This window comes from Triturus cristatus, chromosome 4_1, assembly GCF_964204655.1.
Source record: "Triturus cristatus chromosome 4_1, aTriCri1.1, whole genome shotgun sequence".
In the NCBI taxonomy this organism is placed as follows: domain Eukaryota; kingdom Metazoa; phylum Chordata; class Amphibia; order Caudata; family Salamandridae; genus Triturus; species Triturus cristatus.
In genome coordinates, this window is record NC_140585.1 from 99,971,768 (window position 1) to 99,986,809 (window position 15,042).

A 15,042-nucleotide genomic window follows, 5' to 3' on the forward strand; every position below is an offset into this window, starting at 1 on the left:
TTAAAAGGCACATTTCCACAACTTGTTTTTCCCGCCGGTTCTCCCACCCAAAGTGGGGGGTAGAACCAGTGGGGACCAGTTGCTGAAAGCAGCAATGGGTCTGGAGAGGCTCACAAAGGCGGCATGCCTTTAAAGCTTCTCCTTCATGAACCCTGCCCATCCTGGGGGAGGAGGCTTAGCACCTCGTCCCAGGATGTGCATTGTTTCAGGCCCCCGAGAGCAGCAGGCTCTCGACCCAGGGGTCCAGAAACATATCTGGTGGTGGCAGCCTAAGCAGCCACTCAGTCAGGTCACTAGAAGTTGGTCGAATAACAGGGGGCATTTCTAAGATGCCCTCTCTGGTGCATTTTACATTAAATCCAATCCTCGCATCAGTGTGGGTGTAATGTGCTGAGAAGTTTTATACCAAACTTCCCAGTCTTCAGTCTAGCCATTATGGTGTTGTGGAGTTTGTAATGACAAACTCCCAGCACCATATACTCTTAATGGCTGTACTGCACTTACAGTACCCAGGAATGGACTTGGGCACTGTAGGGGTACGGGGCTCATGCACCTGTACCCTCACCACTGGCATAGGGCACCCAGCTAGAGGGGTGACTGATGTATGCCAGGGCAGTGGGTTGTGGGCATGGCATACAGGGATGTGTGCCATGTCGACTCTTCACTTTGTTCTGCACCAAGACACGCAGCCTGCAAAGGCAGTGTGTGTGTGGCAGGGTACAGGACCTCTAAGGGTGGCACAATAAGTGATGCAGCCCTGAGAGGCCTTCTCTGGTCACAGTGCCCTGGGTACCTGTGGTACTATTTACCAAGGGCTGACATGTGGCCAGAGATGCCAATTGGGTTTAGGCTTCAATGCAGTTTTAGGGAAGGAACATAGGCCCTGGATACCTGATTAGCAGGAGCACAGGGCACACTCAGTCAAAGAACATCAGCAATTCAGCAAAAAGTGGGGGCATACCATGCAAGGAAGAGGGCACTTTCTCACACACACAAAACAAATGGGCCAAGGAGTCAAATGGGTCAAGCGATCTACCATGCTACAAATGGGAGGTGAAGAGCTCTATGAGCTGTTCCAAGACTTGCCCTACACTGGCGATAGAAATGACTATGAGAAGGCGGTAAGATCACTGGACCGCTATTTCGACCCGCAGGAAAATCCTGATTTTGAACACTTCAAGCTGCGACAGGTTAAGCAAAGGGAGGAAGAATCAGTAGACATGTTTTTTCGCAAGATTGTGGAAGCTAGTGAGTTCCTGTACAGGAATCGACAAGCAGCTGGAAATCAGGGTGCAGCTGATCCAGGGTTACAAGTCGTTGGATTACAGGAAGTTGATTCTGCGCCAGCCAGGTATCTCGCTGGATGACATTTTGATGCTAGGAAGATCACACAAACTAGAGGATGCAAGGGCAGGAGAAATGGAGTTTGCGCTGGTGAGAAGAGCGACGAGACCACTACAGGCGCACCCAGTTACGATCAAGGATGAGAGGGTGGAAGCTATCCGGAAGGGGTCCGGCAGAGGTAGTGGAGCAAGAGTGCCAGGTGGGAGAGGATGTGGTAGCTGTGAGCTAGACAGTCACCCACCTCGGGGATGTCCTGCCCAATGTAAATCGTGCCTGAGGTGTGGCAAAATAGGACATTTTGCTAAAGTGTGCCGGAGTTCAGCAAAGACACCTATGTCAAGGGGTGCGGCAAGAAAACTTGGATCTCACAGGCAGGTGGTTAAGATGGCAGAGGACGAAGAGGATGTGGACAGTCTATGCCGGAGGATGAGGATCACAGACGACGATGAGGAGGATGAAGTGTTTGTCATATCTTACACTGGACAAGCAAACCAAAAGAGGCGCCCGCCTCCAATGTACCAGATACACATTGGAGAGAACAAGGTGACAGCACCCACTGGAGCTTTGGTGAACATCCTGGATGCAGAACACTACAGGCAACTTAAGCCCTGACCACCTCTGTTAACAACGAAAGCGAGAATCTTTATGCACGGAGGAGACACCCCTATCCTACTTCAGGGGGTAATTGAGTTGGGTGTAACCCATGGAGAAATATCAGCAAAGACAAGATTCCACGTGACACACAACAGTGCGGGAACGCGGCTGAGCTGTCATTTAGCTGAAGATCTCGGGCTGGTGATGTTTGCACGGCAGGTACACCAGTCACATGCTGATGAAATCATGGCCGAATTCCCTACGCTGTTCAAGGGTCTGGGCTGTTTGAAAGGTGTGAAGGTCAAGTTACACAACGACAAGGCAATCAGGCCTGTGGCTCTCTGCCACAGGAGAGTACCGTTTCATCTGAGGCCGCTGGTCAAGGCGGAGTTGGAAAAGCTCGAGAAAGATGGGGTAATCGAGAAAGTATCGGGGCCCACCCCATGGGTATCACCATTAGTCATCGCCCCAAAGCCCAAACAGCCCAGAGCCATCCGCCTGCGTGTTGGTATGTGATTACCCAACAAGGCAATACTGAGAAAGAGGCACATAACACCAATGATAGACAAGATAGTGGCTGACATTAATGGAGCACAATGGTTCTTGAAGGTGGACCTCAATTCCGGCTACCACCAGCTGCTGCTGAACGAGGCCAGCCGCTGCATCACCACGTTCTCCAAGCACGTGGGGCTGCGAAGATTCAAACCACTCAGTTTTGGCATATCCACAGTGACAGACGTCTTTCAGGATGCTATCCATGAGGCATTGTCAGGACTAGTAGGAGAGATTAATGTCAGAGACGATGTGCTCATATTCTCAAAATCACTAGAGAAGCACCACGAACATCTAAGAGCAACGCTGAAAAGGATGGTTGACCAAGGGTTGACACTGCACAAGGAAAAGTGTGTCTTCTATATAAATGAGGTTGAATTTTTTGGATACAGATTTTCCAAGACAGGTCTGCAAGTTGATCCAGCGAAAGTGGCTGCAACGGTGCCACATAACCAGGTGAAAATGCAGAGTTTTTTAGGCATGGTAAACTATTGCGGCCGCTTTATTCCTCATGATGCAACAATATCGGAGTCGTTGAGAGCACTCGCCAATAAAGACGGGAAGTGGCAGTGGACGTGTAAAGAAGCAAGAGCATTTCAAGAGGTAAAAAGTTCCCCCAGTTACAAGGGGGGGCAGTGTCCTACTGCAAGCCAGGGCATGCAACGGAGCTGGTGGTGGATGCCAGCCTGGTTGGTCTAGGGGCGGTGCTCCTTCAGCAAAAAGCAAGTGAGGAATGGGTGCCAATAGCGTATGCCAGCAGACCGTTAACCGTGGTGGAATCCAGATACGCTCAAATTGAAAGCGAGGTGTTAGCTTTCAGGTGGGCGTGCCAGCACTTCGACCTCTATCCCTGCTGGCACAGGTTCTGAGTGGTCACGGACCACAAGCCTTTGGTTCCACTGTTTGGAGGGACAGCAAGAAGCGGGCTGTCCCGCATTGAGAGGTGGGCGGTACAGCTCCAACACTACAACTTTGACGTAGTATACCGACCAAGAATCAACAATCTAGCAGATTACCTGTCTCGTCATCCCCTAACAGTGGATCCAAGTCAGCAACGAGAGGTGGACATGGGGGCAGATACATTTGTCAGGCACATCATGAAAACAGCGTGCCCTCGAACACTTTCAATAGAGGATATCGTAGTGGCCACAGGAGATGATGCATGCCTAATGGCAGTCAAGGCTGCCCTGTGTGACCACAAGTGGAAGAATTTTCTGGATGGAGTGAGCAGCTTAATGGTGAAGGAGAAGGAGGCCAGGATGGGTGTCTGGAGGTGTCGGGATGAGCTAAGTGAAAGTAGTGAAGGGCTAATCCTCAGAGGCTCGAAAATAATGCCGGTGGGGCTGTGGCAGAGAACAGTGGATTTAGCCTACCATGGTCATCAAGGGATTGAAAAAAAGAAAGCATGTCTGAGATCCAAAGAGTGGTTTCCTAGAGTGGACAGAATGATTGAAGAGAAGGTGAAGAGTTGTCATGTATGCATAATCACAGGAGGCGATGGGCCAGCACCCCCCATTATCACGGACCCGCCTAGCAGGAAGACGTGGGTGAATATAAGCAAGAACTTCGGAAGTTTCCCAGATGGGAGGTTTTCATTGGTGATGGTGGACAGCTATTCGAAATTCCAGGTGATAGAAGTTTCAGTCAATCTAGACGGCGATGGAGAAGACGCTTACTCTTTTGGGGACACTGGAATAAATACGTACTGACAACAAACCACCAGTCCACGGCCAAGAGTTCAAAGAGTATCTTCAGCACTTCAACATCCGGCACAGGAAGGTGACTCCCCAATGGCCTCAAGCCAACGGAGAAGTGGAAAGGTTTATGCCGACGATCAACAAGGCGCTAAGGATTGGAGTGGACCAAAAGGAGGATCTGGAAGTGTGCCTACATCGATTTCTGAGGAACTACAGGCAACCGCCCCACAGTACAACGGGATGCTCACCCAGTGAGTTAATAATGAGGAGAGCAGTGATAGACCTGGTGCCGGTGAGTGAACACTGGGTCCCCAGCGAACTGGATGGTGAAGCGGCACAGGCAAAAAGAAAGAAGAGCAATGACCAGACCAGTCAAAAGAGAAGAGCAAGGGAGGTGAAACTATGCCCCGGCGACAGAGTGGTGGTGAAAGATCGACCCCCGGGTGGAAGTTTAGAACCCCTTCTGAGAAAGAGCCATGAGAAGTGGTCAATGTGCAAGGAACCATGGTCAGGGTGAAGGGAGGTGACATGAGACTGGCGAGGAATGTACTCTGGTTTAAGAAGCTGATGTTTCCCGAGGAAGAGGGCAATACAGTATCGGAGCAAGGGAACATGCCAACAGGAGTGTATGAAGAAGGGTACCAGAAGTCAACAAGAGTGGAAGACAGAATGGCAGATGCTGAGAAGGAAGAAGAAGAAGAAGGAGAAGGAGAACAGTCGGGGCGACCGCCCCGAGCAAAGTGAACACCCGATCGGCTCTGAGAAGGGGTTTCCTTATAGCCTGAGAAACAATCCACAACTGAGCCGCAAGTTGAAAGACTGTATGTGCTGAGAAGAGCAGTGGCATGAACTAACTGTCTGAACGAACTGCATTCTTTGTAATTTGTTTTAGCTTGTTTTATTCATTCATTGTTTTAGTTTGTTTTGTTCCTTATAATTGGTTGGGAGGGATGTAGTGAGCCACCCGGCCGCATCCCAACAATGTATCGATCAGCAACCCTCCAGGCCAAGCGCGACCGGAGGGTTTAAATAAAGGTGACATCAGCGCTCGGGCTGTCGATACTCAGAGAGTACATGGTGTGTGTCCTGATTGTGTGTCTTGTGACGACTAGGCCCCATCGACATCCCCACTCCCACAGGCGCCCCCACCACAAGGGGTTCCCTCCTGGACGCCCGCTGACTAGCAGTGAAAAGTACTAGTCAGAGAGACGGAAGTCAGTCACCTTCATTTAATTTCGAGGAAGTGTGTCATTCACTTCGGAAAGGCCATTGTCAACTGCCAAACCTGGAATATGCCTCACAAACCTTAAAGAATGGAACTAGGACCAACCAACATGCACATAACGTGGAGAAAAATGCCGCAATGAATTCAAGGCTCCCCCCGGAGATACTGTTGGGTCTTTTCAATCAGAATTGTGACTGAAATTTAGAGTCAACCTTGTGTAGCACACTGGAATATACACACCCCTCCTTTGGGTGAATAAAACATACTGTTGGAACATATTGTCATGACTGGTTTGAAAGCGAGTGGAATATGCAAGCGCAGGGGAATATCAGAACCCAAAGCCACTTATGGGGTCAAAGGGAGAGGTATTGGTAATCCAGCCATCTTTAGTCTAGATAAAAGCGGGGATGAAACAGGGTAAAATTGGTACTGGAGCACGCTGCTGAGGTGGGTGATGTCTTCACCTCAAGGGTAAACAAAAGAGGCGGTAGAATCTGCTGATATGTTTGGGGTGAAACAATGACGGATACTGGCATGCAGCCCCTCCTCGGGTGGGAAGTAGGGGATGGGGGTGAAACATACAGCTCCTTTCAGGACAAAAAGTGTGCTACAACAATGTAGGCACTACTGGTGTGAAAGAAAGGAATTGGGGCAAGTATCTGCTTACCAGGTAAGAGAAGCATCTGAGCTTGAAACCACCTGAAGAAGAAGGAACCGGAAGCTCAGACCATTCAAAGCCACCTGTGGGCCATGTCACAGGGGCAGTGACGTGCTGCACCCATGGAGTGGAAGAGGGAATTACTGGGGCATGCAGCCAGCTCCAGGGCACTAAGCAGTACAAAAGGGGGTGGTGATGGACGGAGCATCAGAACCAATCAAACACTCACACACAGTCAACAGATCTGGGTTTGATCCATCACCGTTCTTTAGCCCACTCTGCCACCCCAGTTCAGACATGGCCATATGCAAATCAGTCTGACCCTGTGCCTCATGGGAACAGTCCAGCCTGAACTGCCAAGCCATGTCTTCCCTGGACTGGAAACAAGCTTCCTAGGACCGGTTTCTGGCATTTCAGCCGTCTTCAGCCAGGCTTGCTTGAATCCAGTGGCAAAGTGAGCAAGGGACTCACGTCTGAGCATACCCTGCCAACTTATGGCGAACAAAGCAGTGCAAAAGGGGGTGGTGATGGACGGAGCATCAGACCCAATCAAACACTCACACCCAGTCAACAGATCTGGGTTTGATCCATCACCGTTCTTTAGCCCACTCTGCCACCCCAGTTCAGACATGGCCATATGCAAATCAGTCTGACCCTGTGCCTCATGGGAACAGTCCAGCCTGAACTGCCAAGCCATGTCTTCCCTGGACCGGAAACAAGCTTCCTAGGACCGGTTTCTGGCATTTCAGCCGTCTTCAGCCAGGCTTGCTTGAATCCAGTGGCAAAGTGAGCAAGGGACTCACGTCTGAGCATACCCTGCCAATTTATGGCGAACAAAGCAGTACAAAAGGGGGTGGTGATGGACGGAGCATCAGAACCAATCAAACACTCACACCCAGTCAACAGATCTGGGTTTGATCCATCACCGTTCTTTAGCCCACTCTGCCACCCCAGTTCAGACATGGCCATATGCAAATCAGTCTGACCCTGTGCCTCATGGGAACAGTCCAGCCTGAACTGCCAAGCCATGTCTTCCCTGGACCGGAAACAAGCTTCCTAGGACCGGTTTCTGGCATTTCAGCCGTCTTCAGCCAGGCTTGCTTGAATCCAGTGGCAAAGTGAGCAAGGGACTCACGTCTGAGCATACCCTGCCAACTTATGGCGAACAAAGCAGTACAAAAGGGGGTGGTGATGGACGGAGGATCAGAACCAATCAAACACTCACACCCAGTCAACAGATCTGGGTTTGATCCATCACCGTTCTTTAGCCCACTCTGCCACCCCAGTTCAGACATGGCCATATGCAAATCAGTCTGACCCTGTGCCTCATGGGAACAGTCCAGCCCGAACTGCAAAGCCATGTCTTCCCTGGACCGGAAACAAGCTTCCTAGGACCAGTTTCTGGCATTTCAGCCGTCTTCAGCCAGGCTTGCTTGAATCCAGTGGCAAAGTGAGCAAGGGACTCACGTCTGAGCATAGCCTGCCGACTTATGGCGAACAAAGCAGTACAAAAGGGGGTGGTGATGGACGGAGCATCAGAACCAATCAAACACTCACACCCAGTCAACAGATCTGGGTTTGATCCATCACCGTTCTTTAGCCCACTCTGCCACCCCAGTTCAGACATGGCCATATGCAAATCAGTCTGACCCTGTGCCTCATGGGAACAGTCTAGCCTGAACTGCCAAGCCATGTCTTCCCTGGACCGGAAACAAGCTTCCTAGGACCGGTTTCTGGCATTTCAGCCGTCTTCAGCCAGGCTTGCTTGAATCCAGTGGCAAAGTGGGCAAGGGACTCACGTCTGAGCATACCCTGCCAACTTATGGCGAACAAAGCAGTACAAAAGGGGGTGGTGATGGACGGAGCATCAGAACCAATCAAACACTCACACCCTGTCAACAGATCTGGGTTTGATCCATCACCGTTCTTTAGCCCACTCTGCCACCCCAGTTCAGACATGGCCATATGGAAATCAGTCTGACCCTGTGCCTCATGGGAACAGTCCAGCCTGAACTGCCAAGCCATGTCTTCCCTGGACCGGAAACAAGCTTCCTAGGACCGGTTTCTGGCATTTCAGCCGTCTTCAGCCAGGCTTGCTTGAATCCAGGGCACTAGGCATCAGACCCATGAGTGGAAGAACAAGCATTGGCATAGCCAATAGGTCTTGCTTTTGGGACCTTTTAAGTATATAGTTATGCAGCACAATATCCTTGGTGCAACAACATCAACTGCTGCATGGCTAAACACTTCTAACGTCCCAAAGGTGAGACCTATTGGCTATGCCAATGCTTGTTGACTCATGTAACTGCCTAGAAACAGACTAATGGGATGTGGGTGAGGAGGTGGGGGAGAAAGAAGAAGCGGCGATCTTCTCAGTGGGGGGTTTGTAGTGCAACTAAGAGACTGCCCTGGAGCTATTGCACAGCCTTATCTGTTTTAACAAGTCTGCAGACTAGGCGCGTGTCCACAAGTAATTAAAAGGTAGTCGTAAAAAAATCCTAAGGGAGGATAGCGAAAACAAGCACCAAATGTCAATTTATTTCAAAGAGGATACGAGTTTAAGCAAATCAATCAATCAATCACTGCATTTGTAAAGCGCGCTACATACCCGAGAGGGTCTCAATGCACTAGGGAGGGGGCGTGCTACTGGTCGAAGAGCCAGGTCTTGAGGAGTCTTCTGAAGGCCAGCAGGTCCTGGGTCTGTCGTAGGATGGTGGGGAGAGTGTTCCAGGTCTTGGCGGCGAGGTAGGAGAAGGATCTGCCGCTGGCTGTGGTTTTTCGGATGCGAGGGACTGTGGCGAGGGCGAGGTTGGCTGAGCGGAGGCTTCGGGTGGGGGTGTGGAAGCTGAGTCGGTTGTTGAGGTAGGTGGGTCCGGTGTTGTGCAGTGCTTTGTGTGCGTGGATCAGGAGCTTGAAGGTGATCCTTTTGTTGATGGGGAGCCAGTGCAGGCCTCTCAGGTGGGGTGTGATGTGGCTGCGGCGGGGGACGTCGAGGATGAGTCGGGCCGAGGCGTTCTGGATGCGTTGGAGTCGTCTCAGGAGCTTGTTTGTAGTTCCTGAGTATAGGGCGTTCCCGTAGTCGAGTCTGTTGGTGATGAGGGCCTGGGTAACGGCTTTTCTCATGTCGAGGGGGATCCATTTGAAGATCCTGCAGAGCATACGGAGGGTGTTGAAGCAGGACGCGGAGACGGCGTTGACTTGCCTGGTCATGGAGAGAGTTGAGTCGAGGATGACCCCCGTGGTCCGTGGGTTCCGGGGCTGTGCCTAGTGACGTGGGCCACCAAGAGTCGTCCCAGGTTGATGGGTTGGGTCCGAGAATGAGGACCTCTGTCTTGTCTGAGTTCAGCTTCAGTCTGCTGTCCTTCATCCAGTCGGCTATGGCCTTCATTCCTCTGTGGAGGTTAGCTTTGGCGGTGTGGGGATCTTCGGTGAGGGATATGATCAGCTGTGTGTTGTCGGCGTAGGAGATGATGTTGAGGTTGTGTTGTCGTGCGACGTGGGCGAGGGGGGCCATGGAGATATTGAACAGCGTCGGGCGAGGGAGGATCCCTGTGGGACGCCGCAGATGATCTCGGTGGTTTTGGAGCGGAAGGGTGGGAGGCGGACGCTCTGGGTTCTGCCAGAGAGGAAGGATGTGGTCCAGGCCAGGGCCTTCTCTTGGATACCGGCGTCATGGAGGCGTGCTGATAGGGTGCGGTGGCAGACCGTGTCAAAGGCTGCTGATAGGTCCAGGAGGATGAGGGCGGCTGTTTATCCTTTGTCCATCAGGGTCCGGATGTTGTCAGTGGAAGCGATGAGGGCGGTCTCGGTGCTGTGGTTGCTGCGAAAACCGGATTTGGAAGGGTCCAGGATGTTGTTAACTTTGAGGTAGCGGGTCAGCTGTTTACTGACAATCTTCTCGGTCACTTTTGCCGGGAAAGGGAGCAGGGAGATGGGCCGGAAGTTCTTGAGGTCCTTGGGGTCCGCCTTGGGCTTCTTCAGAAGGGCGTTGATCTCGGCGTGCTTCCAGCTTTCTGGGAAGGTTGCTGTCTCGAAGAAACAGTTGATTGTTTTCCGGAGGTGGGGCGCAATGGTTGCGCTGGCTTTGTTGAAGACGTGGTGAGGGCAGGGGTCCAATGGGGATCCGGAGTGGATGGAGTTCATGGTTTTGATGGTGTCTTCATCACTGACGCTGGACCAGACAGTCAGGCGACTGGTGCGAGTGGTAGTCGCAGGGGTGGTGGACTCGGTGGTGGGTGCGGGGGGGTCGGAGTTGAAGCTGTCGTGGATGTCAGTGATCTTGCGGTGGAAGAAGGTGGCCAGGGAGTCGCACAGGTCTTGAGATGGCGGGATGTCGTTGGTGTTGGAGCTGGGGTTGGAGACTTCTTTCACGATGCTAAAGAGCTCTTTGGTGTTGTGTGCGTTGTTGTCTAGGCGGTCCTTGAAGGCGGTCTTCTTGGCGGTCCTGATGAGTTGGTGGTGTCTGGGGGTGGCGCTCTTGAGGGTTGTGTGGTTGTCTGGTGTTCGGTCGTGGAGCCATTTCTTCTCCAGCTTCCAACAGGTGTGCTTGGAGATCCGGAGGTCCGCGGTGAACCAGGCGGCTTTCTTGTCGGTGTGGTTGGTTGTAGAGGTCTTGAGAGGGGCGAGGGTGTTGGCGTAGTCGTTGATCCACTGTGTCAGGTTGGTCGCGGCGGTGTCTGGGTCGGTGGGGTCGGTGGGTGGTCTCAGGGCGAGGGCGGTAGTCAGTTGGTCCTCAATGACCTTGCCCCAGCAGCGGCGTGGTATCTGTTGGGTGTGGTGGTGTGGTGGGTTTTCTGAAGGTGAAGTGGACGCATCTGTGGTCGGTCCAGTGTGGTTCGGTGGTGTGGTTGAAGGAGACGTGGGGGCTTGCAGAGAAGATGGGGTCGAGCGTGTGTCCAGCGGCGTGAGTAGGTGTCGTTACGAGCTGTTTGAGTCCGAGGATGGCGAGGTTGTCGATCAGGGTGGTGGAGTTGGCGTCGTTGTTGTTCTCAAGGTGGAAGTTCAGGTCCCCCAGGAGGATGTAGTTCGTGGGTGCTGATGAGGTCGGCGATGGTGTCACTGAACTGTGGGCGGGGTCTGGGAGGTCTGTAGATGAGAGTTCCTCTGAGGGTGGTGTTGGGGTCGGTGTGGATCTGGAAGTGCATGTGCTCGGTGGTGGTGAGGGTGTCATCGGTGTTCGTTGAGATTTTGATGGAGTCTTTGTGGATGATGGCGATTCCTGCTCCCACTCCGTTGGTGCGGTCTCTGCGGGAGATCTTGTAGCCCTGTGGGATGGCTATGGCGATGTCTGGTGCTGAGGGGGCGTTCAGCCAGGTCTCCGTCAGGAAGGCGACGTCGGGGGCGGTGGAGTCTAGGAGGTCCCAGAGTTCAATGGCTTGCTTGCGAGCGGAGCGGGTGTTGAGGAGGATGCAGCGGAGGTGGTTGGGTTCTCTGGCTGGTGGTGTGGAGGGTTGGATGCTGGTGAATCTGCAGTTCCGGCAGGTGAAAGGCCCCTGGTTGCGTTTCGGGGTGGCCCAGTAGCATGGGTGGTCTCGTCTGGTGTTGAGTGCGTGGAGGGTGCTTGCGTCGTGGTGCAGTCTGGCGTTGCGGGGGGTGCGGGGTCCAGGGGTTCTGTAGCTTTTGTAAAGGCAATTATTTTATTACAAAAAGTTTACAAACTGTGAGCCAGCCGTTTTTTTTAGATTATACGTGGAAAATAGAAGTGAGGTGCCCGAGCAAAACGCATTTGCTTGTTGCTACAAACAAAACCTAAATGGCACTTCAAATATATACTTGTATATATTAATAATGTCCTTACATATATTAAATGGTTCTCCCAGCCCTATTAAAGGAAAGCTAAACAGCCACTGAGGGCATTGCCAGAAAGGGCATACCATATTACCAGACCGTCATTATTGGCAGCGCTATTGTGCGCCATTGGACACATGCCACTGGTCTGTGCAGGAGAAAAGACGGGGAACACAATGCCTTATACAATACTTTCCAAAGCTCGGAGGGGAGGGTGGGGGTCTGTTGTTGGCTACAGAGGAGCGGGGGTTGGGCACATCTTGCCTGCATCAGCCTCTGCTCTGCTGTGAAGTGCCAGACACATGCACTGGAGTCCGCAAAAGCGCAAGAAGCAGGGGAGGGAAAGAAGAGATGCGTCGTGGCTTTTTATTATTATACAGTTAGAAGAAGGCCCAACAACCGTTCAGGCACCTCCTAGATAAGCCCAATCCCTTGTCCTTCCTGCACAGCTGGGCTTGCCCTTGCTAGATGGCATCCTGCAAAGCGGTATAGCCCTCTGGAATGTCTTTACAACAGTGCAACGCAAGTGCCCTCCCTGTCCCGTGGGACCTACCCAGAGACCTGGTCCCTGAGCCTGGCTGTCCACAGACAGCACCTTTGATATGAAGAGGTGGGCGCTACAGATTGTAGCTCAATCCAATGTAAACAGAAGGATGTGGTGGGCGAGACATTATTAGGGAGACTCACTGCACAGCAAAAGCACACCCTCTACATGCCAGAAATGAAACAAACTGGAGTCATTTCCTGCTCAGACCCATGTTTCTCGAAGTTGCTATCAAGACAGACATTCCTTTTTACATATGTCCAAACCATGAAAACAGCCTATGTTTTAAAAATAATTAAGCACAGATAAAGCAGGAGAAAAGACGGGGAACAAAATGCCTTATACAAAAGATTGCAGTGTCTGTATTACAAACTCACGCACGCTGTAAAACAACAACAAAAAACACAGCAAACAGAACAGCCGCAGTTTATAAGTGGGAGGTAACCAGACCTGTCTGCATTCCACGATGGGTGGCACCAGTAGCAGGTATCAATACTTGTTTACAATCAATAACAGTTCGAAAGTGGCAAGACACGTATACAATTGATGACAAGAAGCACCAGCAGCAAGTGCCATCAATAACTGCTTACAGTCAATGACAGGTGGCATGTACAGCAGTGAGTCCCAGCAGACTGTAGCAAAACCTGTATAGAATCATTACCATGTAGCACCAGCAGCAGAAAAGCAGCAGCTCTTACCAGATTTAATGCTGACCAACTGATGTTATTTGTGTACACAATCCTTAATCGAATTGTAGATGTTTGAAAATCCACATACCTGGTGCTTTCTCATCTGTTCCTCACAAACCTACATAATGAACCATTGAACATGGTGGCCTGAACCTCCAGAGTATGGCCTGACTTCCAAGCAATACATCTAGGAAAAGATCCCATGAATGTGTTTTAGTGTACTACGATATGGTGTTATGAAGGCTACAATCCCTGACATGTCTAACAATGACAGTATTGATACTCCTAGTTTAAAAGCCTGCACAAGGAGTTTGGGAATGGACGGATGAGTCGGCCAAAGGAACCAAAGCTCTTCACAGAGCTAATGAAATCCTGGGATGGGCTTTGTTTTCCGAGGGGAGGGGTCGATGGGGGGAAGGGGGGAATCATTTCCCTAATTTCTTCATTCATGAACAACTGGGTCCTCAACTTGATAAACTTCCTAACTTCTACAGCCACACTTGGTGGAGTCCTCCTCTGGCCTAGACTCCCATCATTGTCCTCCCATGACCCCTTACCGGGGAGAATATATCAGATGTTCGTTGTAAACAGAACCAAAAACAAGCATTGGCATAGCCAATAGGTCTCGCTTTGATGTTCTCAGTGGCCACGCGGCTCACTGAGAACATCAAAGCTGCCGCAAAAGTGATCAGGCAGGCTGACAAATGGTGCGTGCGCCCGGCGCACATGCACTCTATTTGGAGGCCTGAAAAGCACTAGTTTGCACTTCCAAATCCCCGTTTTCTAAAGCTCTCGCCAGAGCAGCGCTATAGCGCTGGCTCAGGCGAGACCTAAAAAGAGGGTCTCAATTTACCAGCAATAAAATAATTGTACCACATGCAAATGTAACTGATAATCTAACACACTTACTGATCATTTCTTTTGTGCAACGCATGGCAGATGAAACACCTCCTCAAATGACACATGTGCGCAACAAAATACCAATCATTAACAAACTCACCAACAATCATTGACAGTGCACAGAAAGCTAAATGCATTTTGAGATCACATCTCGTGCAAAATAGTGTAAGTGATATCTCAATTACATTAAAGAACAAAAACCAAGGAAACTGGTGTGTGAAGGCAAATAGAAAACAAAAGTGCCCAGGGTCATCCAGTAGCCTGCAGAATCTAGCGACAATGGAAGGAAATACTTCTGAATCAAGGTACAAGTAGAAAAGGTGAATATGTAGATTTCAACTGGTCTGTGGATAACCATAGGAAATGTTGGCTCCTGAATACATTAAAGTGAATAGTTTTCCAATTTTCCATTTTTTTTTTGGGCCAGATGGTATAACTCTCAAAAGTGTGTCAACCACTTCAAGTTGGAAAACCCTTAACAGAGAGAAAGACCGTGTCAGTGATTGATAGAACAGGTCTCTTTAGCTGCCAAAGTCACATTTAAATGGACTTTTTTGAATAAATTTGTTGTGGAGCCTGAGCTAAAGTATTATTTTGCATATATATTCCACTATATGCATCTACACTATGGGCATCCATTACTGGTCCAAACAACAATGTGGTTGTAAAATCAAAGCTTTTGTTTCCTATAAATCAAAAGGAGATTACTGCCAATACGTTTTGCGCCGAGAGTTTCTTCATGACCTTTCTGTGCTTTCAAAACCTGCTGAAAGAGTAGACAGGATGTCACTTCGGTTTAAGGTGAAGTAGTGCCTTGGTATCCTGTGGTCCTCGGATGTCACGAGTCGTGTCACAATTTGCTGAGTGAAACGTGTCTGCTGTAATCTCCTTTTCATCGTATGAAATAAATCACATTTTTGTTCGGACATGTTTGAAATCTCAAACGTATATACTGGATTAAATATACAAAATAGAGCTTCAGCTGCTAAAATATACAAGACTCCTAGAAAATTTACTGGTAGGTGGCGCAATCCTATCTAAGCTCAGAGCAC